Genomic DNA, 13,610 nt, shown 5'->3' with positions numbered 1-13,610 from the left:
TTTAGGGTAAAATTATGTCCTGGATATATTCACCCAATCTAAAGGTGAAAGAGTACATGAGAGTAATGCGTCTTCATGCAGCTTTTACTGTAAAAAATGTTACAATGTTAGAGGGTATATTGCTTAAGAAATAGAGCTTAGGGCATGTTTGTTTTCTCACATCAATCTCTTTAGCTAACTTCTTTTCTGCTCAAAATCTCAAGAGAGTTTACTGTTTAATGGTTTAGTTACTATTTAAAAAATAACAAGTAAGTCTTATCCCATAATAGGTATTCTTTCTTGTGTGATCATATGGGCTAAAGCATTTCAAGGCATTGATCAAACACAACAAACTACTTAGATAATATAGATTTTCACAGTAACTGACAACAGGGAGCTCCTATTAATTTATCATTTTTAGGCTGACAATTACAAGTGCATCAAATTCGCTCTTCATTAGTGATATTAGCAAGTTGTACAAGAGGGAAAAGATGAGGACAGAGGTGACTACCCATATACTTAAGATCATGTAGGCTAAAGTTCAGTTTGCTATCTGTGATATACTCTTGTGCAATTCTTCCTATAAATAATACTGTATTAATATTTAAATAATAACAACAGTCATGCAGTGTCATTAATTATGATACTAGTGTTCATTTTACCACATTGCTCACAGTGTTACAGACACAATAAAAATAAAATATATACAATTGTGTATATTTTGTATATGCAATTACAATAAATATGTGAAATCTTGCAACATCTGTCATTGTAAATAATGCAGATTCTTTCATTTTGACAGATCATGCCAATTAAAGTACTAATTGTAAATAAATCCCTGCAATGAAAAAAAAACTGTTGAGTTAGTTCAAGTTCAGATGTACTTCAAGTGGTAACATTGTCAGGGTTGCACTATTGCAAGGAGAGAGAAATGAGGAGATGAAAGAATATAACAAACAACAGTCTTTAATAGTCTAAATGGGGTAACACAGGGCAGGCAGGAACACACACGTAGCACCACATTGACGTTCAGGAAGACGTTTGACACCGGACAGGAAACAAGGGGCAGAACACACTTTAAATACAAACTCAACGAGGTAATAAACGAGACACGCCTGTATCAAATTACTAATCAATGAGAGACAGAGGCTGTATCCGAAATCGCCCCCTATACCCTATTCACTATTCCCTACATTAGTCCACTAGTACAGTTCACTTGAAGGAGTGAATGAAAATGAGTGAGTGAATTCAGAGTGCACCGGAAGGACTGCCGCTTTTGCATAGTATTGCTTACTGTTTTACAACCATTTAAAACGGACAGTTCGAGTAGTAAGATTAAAGGATTTATCTTGAACTATGTCAAGGAGTTTATGTATAAACCTTGGTTAAACAATTTAATAATCAATTTACAACAAATTTGAACCTGTGTTGTACGCTGCATAACGCAGTGGACGAGCGTGTTGTAAAATGAACAGATGGATGATTCAGCTGCGGGCGCCATCGTCTGGAGAAACGCGGGAATTCAGTCGGCGCGCGACTCTCACAGTGCATTATGGGTTATCTCTAGCTGTTGAGCGTACATCGGTTGTACACTCGTTTTTGCGGTGCATTGTGGGATTTAATGAGTGCACTCGAGAACGTCCACTATGGTTTCGAACACCACTTAAAATGGCTGTCCCCTCAAATAGTGCCCTATTTGAGGGTATAGGGGGCGATTTCGGATACAGCCAGAAACTAGGTCAAACAGGGCACATGGGGAGAAAAACACACACAGTTCATGGGCATGACATATCGCCCTCCCTTCCAGAAGACGAGTCTTCGCACCTCAGGAACAACACAGGGAGGGATGAGTGAGACCTTGGGAAGATGACGGACACCTGGGAGAGCTGATGAGCCAGGGTGACGAGGAGGATCTGAAGGGCCAAGGTGGAGCCAAAGGGATAGGAGCCTGACCTTAGACTTAGGAACAGGAGCCCTCTCTGGGCTAAACTTAGGAACGGGAGCCCTCTCTGGGCTGAACTTGGGAACGGGAGCCCTCTCTGGGCTAAACTTAGGAACGGGAGCCCTCTCTGGGCTGAACTTGGGAACGGGAGCCCTCTCTGGGCTGAACTTGGGAACGGGAGCCCTCTCTGGGCTGAACTTGGGAACGGGAGCCCTCTCTGGGCTGAACTTAGGAACGGGAGCCCTCTCTGGGCTGAACTTAGGAACGGGAGCCCTCTCTGGGCTGAACTTGGGAACGGGAGCCCTCTCTGGGCTGAACATAGGAACGGGAGCCCTCTCTGGGCTGAACTTGGGAACGGGAGCCCTCTCTGGGCTGAACTTGGGAACGGGAGCCCTCTCTGGGCTGAACTTGGGAACGGGAGCCCTCTCTGGGCTGAACTTGGGAACGGGAGCCCTCTCTGGGCTGAACTTGGGAACGGGAGCCCTCTCTGGGCTGAACATAGGAACGGGAGCCCTCTCTGGGCTGAACTTGGGAACGGGAGCCCTCTCTGGGCTAAACTTAGGAACGGGAGCCCTCTCTGGGCTGAACATAGGAACGGGAGCCCTCTCTGGGCTGAACATAGGAACGGGAGCCCTCTCTGGGCTGAACTTGGGAACGGGAGCCCTCTCTGGGCTGAACATAGGAACGGGAGCCCTCTCTGGGCTGAACTTGGGAACGGGAGCCCTCTCTGGGCTGAACTTGGGAACGGGAGCCCTCTCTGGGCTAAACTTAGGAACGGGAGCCCTCTCTGGGCTGAAATTGGGAACGGGAGCCCTCTCTGGGCTGAACTTGGGAACATGAGCCCTCTCTGGGCTGAACTTGGGAACGGGAGCCCTCTCTGGGCTAAACTTAGGAACAGGAGCCCTCTCTGGGCTAAACTCACACAGCAAAATTTCCAGAGTAAAAATCCTGGTGTTAAGGACTTTTAGAGTAAAGTGTTAAACTTGTGGTGTTGAATTTTAGAGGATTAACACTAGTTAGTGTAAACAGCGCCCTCTGCCTGGTGTAAATACCGAGAGTTACCCATATTAACACTGTTGAGTGTTATCAGTCACATCTGGGATAGTTACTTGTGTGCGCGCCTCGCCCATCTGAAATATTTTTCACAGACGCTATTTTTTTTGCTCCCGATGCAGAGCATCTGAGGACGGGAAACAGCGAAATATATTGTTTAATCTTACTCACAAATGTGTTTTGCAATATCATATCGTTTAATAACAACATGTGTGTGCTGTATGCGGCTAAACTTTTCTTAACGATTTTGTCACTCGCGATACGGAACAGGCCAGAGTGCTGTGTACATCCCTGCTAACTTTTTCTCAGAGATATTTTCTTTCACTCACGATGCGGTGGAGACAGGTTTTATCAAGGAAACACCGAAAGTAAGTGTTTTATCTCAGTTGTGATATGTATTTTATAAGATAATACTTCATGATATTCATAAGGTTATGCTGTTCGCGCTTAAACAAGCCTTAACTTTTCTCACAGATTTGAATTGAGATGCGGTGCTACTGACGCAGAGGTTGCTTTTAACAGGGAAATGTAAGAAGTAAGTGTTTTACTTAATTTAAAATGTGTATTTTATAACATCATATTTATTTATATTGATATTTATGTGTTGTGCACTTATAAACATTTTCTCAGAGCTAAATTTTCTTTCACTCCCAATGCGGAGCAGACAGGGAAGCTGGTTTTATCAAGAAAAACACAGAAAGTAAGTGTTTTATCTCATTTACATTATGTATTATATAGGATATTACTACTTTATGATGATAGTTGAATGCTGTTTGTGCCTAAACCAGCCTAAATGTTTCTCACAGATTTGAATTGCCATGCGGTGCTGACGTGAAGGTCTCTTTTAACAGGGAAACGTAAGTAGTAAGTGTTTTACCTTATTTAAAAAATATTTGTGAACATCATATTGATTTATAGTGATATTTATGTGTTGTGCACTCCTAAACTTTTTCTCAGAGAGATATTCTTTCTATTCCTTCTTTAGTGATGATGTGCTTGAAGAGTATGCTCTAAGTGGGATGAGAAGAGCTTTGTTAGGACTGCATATTTTAAGATTATTGATAAAATGTATCAAATGTAAGTTTTCTGAATCAGGATCAGAATCAGAAAGATCTTTATTGCCAAGTATGCTTGTGCATACAAGGAATTTGTTTCTGTGTTATCAGCTTCCGGTACACAGAGACAACAACGCACAGACAATAAAAATAAGAGAATAAGAAAAATTACACGTATGTAAGCATAAATAGACCAAAAAATAAAAATAGAAAATAATAATAATACTTTGTAAAAAATTAATTGACAAATAAATATGTATGTACAGTTTTGCTATAGGTGATAGGATGGAATGCAGGTATGTGTTAGGGTGGAGGTGGTAGCAATAGATGTCAGATTATTCCACACATTTTTGCACAATGGGAGGTGGATTGGTGAAAAAACTGTTCATTCGTCTGGTAGTCCTGATATTTGGGGCTCTGTAGCGCCGGCCCGATGGTAAAAAGAGAGGATGTAAGGGGTCCAGAGTGATTTTCTGAGCTCTTTTCCTCACTCTGGATGTATACAGTTCTTGAAAGGTGGGCAGGGGAGCACCAATAATCCTCTCAGCAGACCGTCGTCTGCAAACTTCAGGAGCTTGACAGAGGGGTCTTTAGAGGTGCAGTCGTTGGTGTAGAGGGAGAAGAGCAGTGGGGATAGAACAAAACCTTGAGGGGCGTCAGTGTTGGTGGTGCGGCTGCTTGATGTGAATTTCCCCAGTCTCACCAGCTGTTGCCTATCTGTCAGAAAGCTGGTGATCCATTGACAGATAGGGCTAGGAACAGAAAGTTGGTTTAGTTTGGGGTGGAGGAGTGAAGGAATGATGGTGTTGAAGGCCGAACTGAAGTCCACAAACAGGATCCTCACATAAGTCCCTGGTCTGTCCAGATGCTGCAGGATGAAGTGCAAGCCAATGTTCACTGCATCGTCCACTGACCTGTTTGCTCGGTAAGCAAACTGCAGGGGGTACAGTTAGGGTCCGGTGATGTCCTTCAGATAAGCCAGAAGCAGTTTTTCAAACGACTTCATGACAACAGATGTTAGCGCCACAGGTCTGTAGTCATTAAGTCCTGTTATCTTGGATTTCTTTGGGACAGGAATAATGGTTGAGCGTTTTAGGCAGTAAGGGACTTCACACAGCTCCAGAGACCTGTTAAAGATCTGTGAAAAAAATGCTCATCAGCGCAGGTTTTCAGACAGGCTGGTGTCACACCGTTTTGGTCCTGGTGCCTTTCTTCTTTTGTTCTTCCTGAAGACCTGGCGCACCTCATCTTCACTGATTAGAAGTGAAGGAGGGGGGGAGAGGGGGGTTGCTGGAGGTGTTAATGGTTGTGTGAAGAGATCATCAGAACAGGTTTGGGGGGTTTCAAATCTACAGTAAAACTCATTCAGGTCTTCAGCAAGTCGTTGAGTCGCCTCAGTGCACGGGGGTGGTGTCATAGTTTGTGATGGTTTTCAGGCCTTTCCACACTGAACTTGGATCATTTGAAGTGAACTGATCTTCTAACCTTTTTGCATAGGTCTTTTTAGCCACTCTAATCTCTTTATTCAGTGTGCTCCTGGTCTGGTTGTACAAGACTCGATCCCCTTTTCTGTAGGCATCCTCTTTGGCCTGACGAAGATGTCTGAGTTTTTCTGTAAACCATGGCTTGTCATTGTTGTGTGTTAAATAAGTTCTGGTAGGAATGCATAAATCCTCACAGAAACTGATATATAAAGTAACAGTCTCTGTGAGCTCGTCCAGATCAGTGGCAGCTGCTTCAAAAACACTCCAATCAGTCAAATAGAAACAGGATTGTAAGGATTGTTTTGTTGGTCCATCTTTTTACAGTCTTAAAGGTTGTATCAGCGATTTCTAGCCTGAAACATAAAGTGTCAAATTCAGCTAACCTTTCTACACGATCCGCTCGCTGCCTGCCCCATAAATTGTCTGTGAAAAAACCGCGTCTCTCTGGTCAGCCTAGGGTCCGAGATATGCCAAAAAAAAACAATCGGCACTACCAACCTTTCCACACATAAACAAACAGTGTTCCAACCAATCAGCGTCAGGGGTTTGGTGTTGTGGACTTTCGCTCCGCCTCCCTCACATCCCTGCACCAGTAGGAAAGTCCACAACACCAACCCCCTGACGCTGATTGGTTGGAACACTGTTTGTTTATGTGTGGAAAGGTTGGTAGTGCCGATTGTTTTTTTGGCATATCTCGGACCCTAGGCTGACCAGAGAGACGCGGTTTTTTCACAGACAATTTATGGGGCAGGCAGCGAGCGGATCGTGAAGAAAGGTCAGCTGAGATTGACACTTTATGTTTTAGGCTAGAAATCGCTGATACAACCTTTAACTACAGGTTTAGCAGCTTTAAGTTTTTGCCTGTAGGATGGTATAAGATGGACCAGACAGTGATCAGATAGTCCCAAAGCTGCCCGTGGGACAGAGTGATATGCTCCTTTAATTGTGGTGTAGCAGTGGTCCAATATAGTACTGTCTCTGGTCGGACATGTAACATGCTGTCTGTATTTTGGCAGTTCACGTGAGAGATTTGCTTTATTAAAATCCCCAAGAATGATTAAAACAGAGTCCGGGTGTTGTTGTTCTGTCTATGTGATCTGATCGGAGAGTTTCTGCAAAGCCAGGCTTATGTGCGCTTGCGGTGGAATGAACACGCTCACGAGAATGAACGAGCAAAACTCTCGCGGCGAATAGAACGGTTTACAGTTAATGAAAAGTGCTTCTAGATCAGAACAGCACATCTTCTTTAAGACTATTACATCTGTACACCACCTCTCATTGATGTAAAAGCACGTCCCGCCGCCGCGCGATTTCCCTGTCGATTCTGTGTCGCGGTCTCCTCTGAACAGCTGATATCCCAGTAGATGAATCGCGCTGTCCGGTATAGCCATGTTTCCGTGAAACACAGAGCAGCAGAATGTGAAAAATCCTTATTTGTCCAGGAGAGCAGAAGGAGTTTGTCCGTTTTGTTGGGTAGAGAGCGAAGATTCGCCAGATGTATGCCGGGCAGAAACATCCTGAATCCACACTGACGAAGCTTCACGAGTGCGTCGGCGCCAACTTATATGTTCAACAAAACGTCCGAATAATCAAAAACCGGTTGGAGATTATATGGTGTGTTCTGCCGAATGTTCAGCAGTTCATCTCTGGTACACTGTAAAAAAAAAGCCGTAAAATTTACAGGAAAAACCTGGCAGCTGTGGTTACCAGAGTTTTCCCGTAAAAAATACAGGAAAAACCTGGCAGCTGTGGTTACCAGAGTTTTCCCGTAAAAAATACGGTAGCAATGTTTACGGTAACATGTTTAACATTTTACGGTTTTCAGGTAAGTAAATTTACAGGTAAATACCGTCATTTCACTGATATAATGGTAACATGCCAACTTTTTGAAATACTGAAATCTGTTTTGTACCTTTGTTATACACTGATAACCACCAAAAGCAGGTGGTGATGACAACATCACATGAACTAAAGCCCATGACAAGGAGGTTTTAAATAATAACTTATATAGAAGGTACACAGTGTCATTCACACAAACACTAAACACCATCATGGTAACACACATAAAACTGAAATAATGCAAAAAACATTAATTTAACAACATAAGATGTAACATACAACCCTAATGTACAAAACGGCCAAGAAAAAACTAAGAAGAAAAAGTTATTTCAACAAAAAAACAGAGAATAAAAAAAATTAAAAACAGGGAATTCTGGGAATGTCAATTTACGGTTATTCACTGTCAACTACACAAGACCACAGAAACCAGACAAGTCCTCTACTCAACCTGACTTTATTGCAGCCTAGATTTTAACTGCTTAAACAGTTTCGTCAGACGAGAGGAGAATGGAACACTATTTCAACACATTATTTCCCTTTTTGACAATGTAAACTACTTTGACACAATCTCCATTGTAAAATGTGCTATATAAATAACGGTGACTTGCCTACTGTCCTTGATACTTGTCTCTGACATTTCACCTGATAATTGGATGTGAATATTTTCATTATTTCATTTTCCAATTCTACTAGAGCACTTTTGTGATGCTGCAAATGTGAGTGGCTATCTAGCTTGGCTAAAAAAGTAATACATCCTGTCATGCTGAAAACAAAGAATGAGACTACTCTCTTCAATGAGGTCCAAACTCTTGGCAAAGACTGTTGTTTAAGCAGATAAATGACATTAAAAGCACATATGGACCAAATAAGAATATGTATTTTGTGCATTTGTATTGACTTGCCTTGACATTATGATGTTTTAATTGTTGTAAAAACATGTTTTTACATGTATTGAAAACACTGAATGTGAAGACATTTTGGTGCAGGGAAAAATATTAAAATTAAATAATAAATAAATGTAAATGTGTATTGTTTTGTGGGTTTCTTTTTTAATATATTCACCTGAACACTGGTGCAGTGTTGACCAGTTAATCTGTGAGTGTTAACTTTGAACACCAACTTTTAACTTTTATCATCCATTCTGGTGTTAAAATTTTACACTGTAAGAGTTTGTTTTTAACACTTTTAGGGTGTTAAAAATGTTAACACTTTCAAAAGTGTTTGTTTAGCCGGCTCTTGCACCTGGTCTGACCTACTTTATCATTCTGTCAGGGTTGCACTACTGTGAGGAATGAGGAGACAAAGGAATATAACAAACAACAGTCTTTAATAGTCCAAATGGGGAAACACTGGGCAGGCAGAAACACACACATAGCACAACATCAACATTCAGAAAGACATTTAATGCCGAAAACAAGTGGCAGAACACACTTTAAATACAAACTCAATGAGATAATTAAGGAGACACACCTGGAACAACTGGCTAATTAACGAGAGACAGAAACTAGGTCAAACAGAGCACATGTGGAGAAAAACACACACAGACAGTCCAAACATTTACAGTAACTGGTTTTGTTGAAGTAAATTATTCCACAGACGAGGTATCATATCAATCCCATTACTTTTTACACTTTATATGTTACCCTTGGGAGATATCATCAGGAAACATGGTGTTAGCTTTCACTGTTATGCTGATGATACGCAGCTCTATATTTCTTCACGGCCTGGCGAAACATACCAATTTGAAAAACTAACAGAATGCATAGTTGAAATAAAAAATTGGATGGCAAGAAATTTTTTACTGCTAAATTCTGAAAAAACAGAGGTGTTAATTATTGGACCTAAAACCTCTGCATGTAATAACCTAAAACACAGTCTAATATTCAATGACTGCTCTGTCAATTCGTCGTCATCAGTCAGGAACCTAGGTGTGCTATTTGATAGCAATCTTTCCTTCGAAAGCCACATTTCTAGCATTTGCAAAACCGCATTTTTTCATTTAAAAAATATATCGAAATTACGACCTATGCTCACGATGTCAAATGCAGAAACGTTAATTCATGCGTTCACAACCTCAAGGATAGATTATTGTAATGCTTTATTGGGTGGTTGTTCTGCACGCTTAATAAACAAACTCCAGCTGGTCCAAAATGCAGCAGCTAGAGTTCTTACTAGAACCAGAAAGTATGACCATATTAGCCCGGTTCTGTCAACATTGCACTGGCTCCCTATTAAACATCGTATAGATTTCAAAATTTTGCTAATAACTTATAAAGCCCTCAATGGTTTAGCTCCTCAGTACTTGAGCGAGCTCTTATCATATTATAGTCCCTCACGTCCGCTGCGTTCTCAAAATTCTGGCAATTTGATAGTACCTAGAATATCAAAATCAACTGCGGGCGGCAGATCTTTTTCACATTTAGCGCCCAAACTCTGGAACAATCTACCTAACACTGTTCGGGAGGCAGACACACTCTGTCAGTTTAAATCTAGATTAAAGACACATCTCTTTAACCTGGCTTACACATAATACATTTCATAATCCAAATCCGTTAAAGGATTATTAGGCTGCATTATTTAGGTCAACCGGAACCAGGGACACTTCCTATAACACCTGATGTACTCGTTGAATCAGATGGCATCTACGCTAATATTAGTATCTTTCCTTCTTATTCCGAGGTCACCATAGCCACCGATCATGTATCCAGATCAGACGGTCACTGCAGTCCCCCGGATCTAGTCCATACCCATCAGCACCCAGAGATATCCTCTACAGCCCTGAATGTCAGCAGAGACCACATCAACTAGATGAGCCCCAGAAACAGATCATCAGTGAAGACCTCATCACCTAGATGGCCATCGACACAAGACCACGAAAACCAGATGAGTCCTCTCCAATCATATCTGATTTTGTGGCAACTTGGAACTCTTGCATCTACATTAATATTAGTCTGTTTGTTTCTTATTCCCAGGTCACCATAGCCACCAGATCCAGTCCGTATCCAGATCAGATAGTCACTGCAGTTCCCCGGATCCAGTCCAAACCAAGAGCAGATGGTGGATCAACACCTACAGCCGAATGTCAGCAGATATCATAGGTACTAAACAAAATATTATCTTGTTATTTCTTTTTACTTTCTTACCTCAGAATTAGATTTTCTGTTGTATACTCTGGAGAGATTGCAGGAATGACTGGAATATCTCCACGTGTGATTGTTAAGGAAGCCTGAGGAAACTGAAAATGTCACATGACCCCTATCTTGTCCCTGATTCATAGAATTGGTAGTGTTACAACTCTTCCAATGTTTCAACTATACTCTCCCCTACACTCGTCGCCGTAGCCGACCGCGAGCATGCAGATCAACTCTGTCCTTGTCCATCTAACAGTCGCATTAACATACAGTTTCTCTGTCTGTGATAATGCAGGACAGCCAACATTTCTGGTGCACCCAGCGATAGCCATGTTGTTGTCCCGACGTCTGTAGCTGCTGGTGTATAAAACGTGCCACTTCAGCCTATTTATTGCCTCTCCGCCACAATTGATTCCTGCACAACGTTCTCTCAAGAGTCCGCAAACTAAGCTTTATGTTGTGTGATTCCTCCAATAAAATTACGATTTCTCTATTAGTGAAACCACGTCGAAAATAATCCTCTATAATATTGTCCGTTGTTATAGGCATCCTACTGTCCGTGGACACGTTTGACACTCCAGGTAAGGTCAATCTCAGTTCTGTCTTTTTTTCTCACAATTGCGAGTTTATGACTTTATAACTCACAATTGCGTGTTTATATCTCGGAATTCTGACTTTATTTCTCGCAATTGCGACTTTGATTTTTTATTTAATTATTATTTATTTATTTAATTATTTTTCTTTTTTTCTCAGCTTCTGCCTAGGTTTCTCATCTATGGTTACTATGGCTTAGGCCTCTTTTACTTTTTTTTGTCTTATTATTTATTTGTTTGTTTGTTTGTTTTTCTTACCTTCTGCCTAGGTTTCTCGTCTATGGTTACTATGGTTTAGGCCTCTTCAACTTTTTTTATTATTATTTATTTATTTTATAATTTTTATTTTTTTCTCGGCTCTGCCTAGGTTTCTCATCTATGGTTACTATGGGTTAGGACTCTTCGTGTTTTTTAATTATCATTTATTTATTTTATTATTTTTCTTTTTTTTCTTGGCTTCTGTCTTGTTTTCTTGTCTATGGTTACTACGGCTTCGACGTCTTCGATTTTTTATTATTATTATTATTATTATTATTTATTTATTCTCAGCTTCTGCTTAGGTTTCTGTGGTCATTATGGCTTCAGCCTCTTTGACTTTTTTTATTTATTTTCATTATTTTTCTTTTTTTTCTCGGCTTCTGCCTAGGTTTCTCGTCTATGGTTACTATGCTTCGGCCTCTTCGACTTTTTTTTTTCTCTTGGCTTCTGCCTAGGTTTTCTGTCTATGGATACTACAGGATAGGCCTCTTTGCGTTTTTTTATTATTATTTTATTTAATTTATTTTTATTTCTTAGTTTCTGCCTTGGCTTTTTGTCTTTGGTTACTATGGCTTCAGTCTCTTTGCCTTTTGTTTCTGCCTAGGTTTTTCATCTATGGTTTCTATAGCTTCGACTTTTTTTATTATTTATTTATTTAATTAATTATTATTTTATTTTTTCTCTGCTTCTGCCTTGGTTTCTCATCTATGGTTACTGTGGCTTCTGCCTCTTCTTTTTATTATTTATTTATTTTTCTTGGTTTCAGCCTTTTCGACTTTTTTTTTGTTGTTGTTATTTTTTGTTTTCGTCGGCTAGTGCCTAGGTTTCTCGTCTGTGGTTACTGTGCCTGTGCCCTCTTTGACTTTTTTATATTATTTACTTTATTTTTTTCTCAGCTTCTGCCTAGGTTTCTCGTCCATGGTTATTATGGCTTAAGCCTCTTCGACTTTTTTATTATTATTTGTTTATTTAATTGTTTTTATCCTCAGCTTCTGCCTAGGTTTCTCATCAATGGCTACTATGGCTTAGGCCTCTTTGACTTTTTTTATTGTTATTTATTTTTTAAAACTATTTTTTTTTTCTCGGCTTCTGCCTGGGATTCGTCTATGGTTACTATGCTTCGGCCTCTTTGATTTTTTTTTTTTTTTCTTGGCTTCTGCCTAGGTTTCTCGTCTATGGTTACTATGGCTTTGGCCTCTGCGACTTTTTTATTATTATTTATTTATTTAAATTTTTTTATTGGCTTCTGCCTAGGTTTCTCATTTATGTTTACTATGGCTTTGGCCTTTTCTTGTTTATTTTTTCTCGGCTTCTGCCTATATCTCATCCACCAGAGGCTCTTCTCCTGCTTGATCTTGTAGAATGGGATTACCTTTTTTATGTGCTACAGAAATTCGGTTTTGGCAACACGTTCATTTCCTGGATTAAACTTTTATAGTCCTTACCAGTCTGTTCAGTTCGAACGAATGGAGTATCCTCCTCTAATTTCCCCTTGAAACGCGACACTAGACAGGGCTGCCCCCTTTCATCTTTGCTTTTTGCATTTATAATTGAACCATTGGCAATTGCCATTCATACTGAAGCGTCTATACAGGGAATTGTGAGAGCTGGTACAGTTCACAAACTCTCACTATACACCAAAGATGTTTTGCTCTATATCTCTGATCCGGTTGTTTCGTTACCTTAAAGGATTAGTTCACTTTTTTATAACAACAATGCACAGTTAATGTACTCACCCCTCTTGTCCATGTCTCCAAGATGTCCATGTTTTTCTTTTCTCAGTCGTAATTTTTTTTTTTTTTTTTTGAGGAAAACATTTCAGGATTTCTCTCTTTATAATGGATATGGATGGCGCCCCGAAGTTTGAACTTGTGCAAACTAATATACAGTGAACCCCACAAAGATTTCTTGAGAATGATCACTTTTATTCTGGTTTGTCTGGCTGTTATGATACAGTAGCCAAACAAGATTTAATGTTACAAATGTAAGTTCAAGAGACCAACAAATGCAAACACTAGCCTCTATAATTGTTGCTAAAAAAAAATGTGATTTTCTCCTTTGTGATTCTGCTTGTTAACATCAGGTGTCTTCAATAATGATCAATCATCACTTAATTAATTACTAATTATCTCATTAACTTTAACTCTGCTTCAGTGTTAATTTAACACTCTGATTTTAACACTCTTTTTCACTCTTGAGAGTGGACTCAAATAAACTCCCTTGAGAGTTAATTTAACTCTGGCCTTTTTGCTGTGAACCAACCAGAGTCTCTGCTT

Source organism: Garra rufa, chromosome 14 (genome assembly GCF_049309525.1).
Source record: "Garra rufa chromosome 14, GarRuf1.0, whole genome shotgun sequence".
NCBI lineage: Eukaryota > Metazoa > Chordata > Actinopteri > Cypriniformes > Cyprinidae > Garra > Garra rufa.
This window is presented reverse-complemented; position numbering follows the sequence as displayed.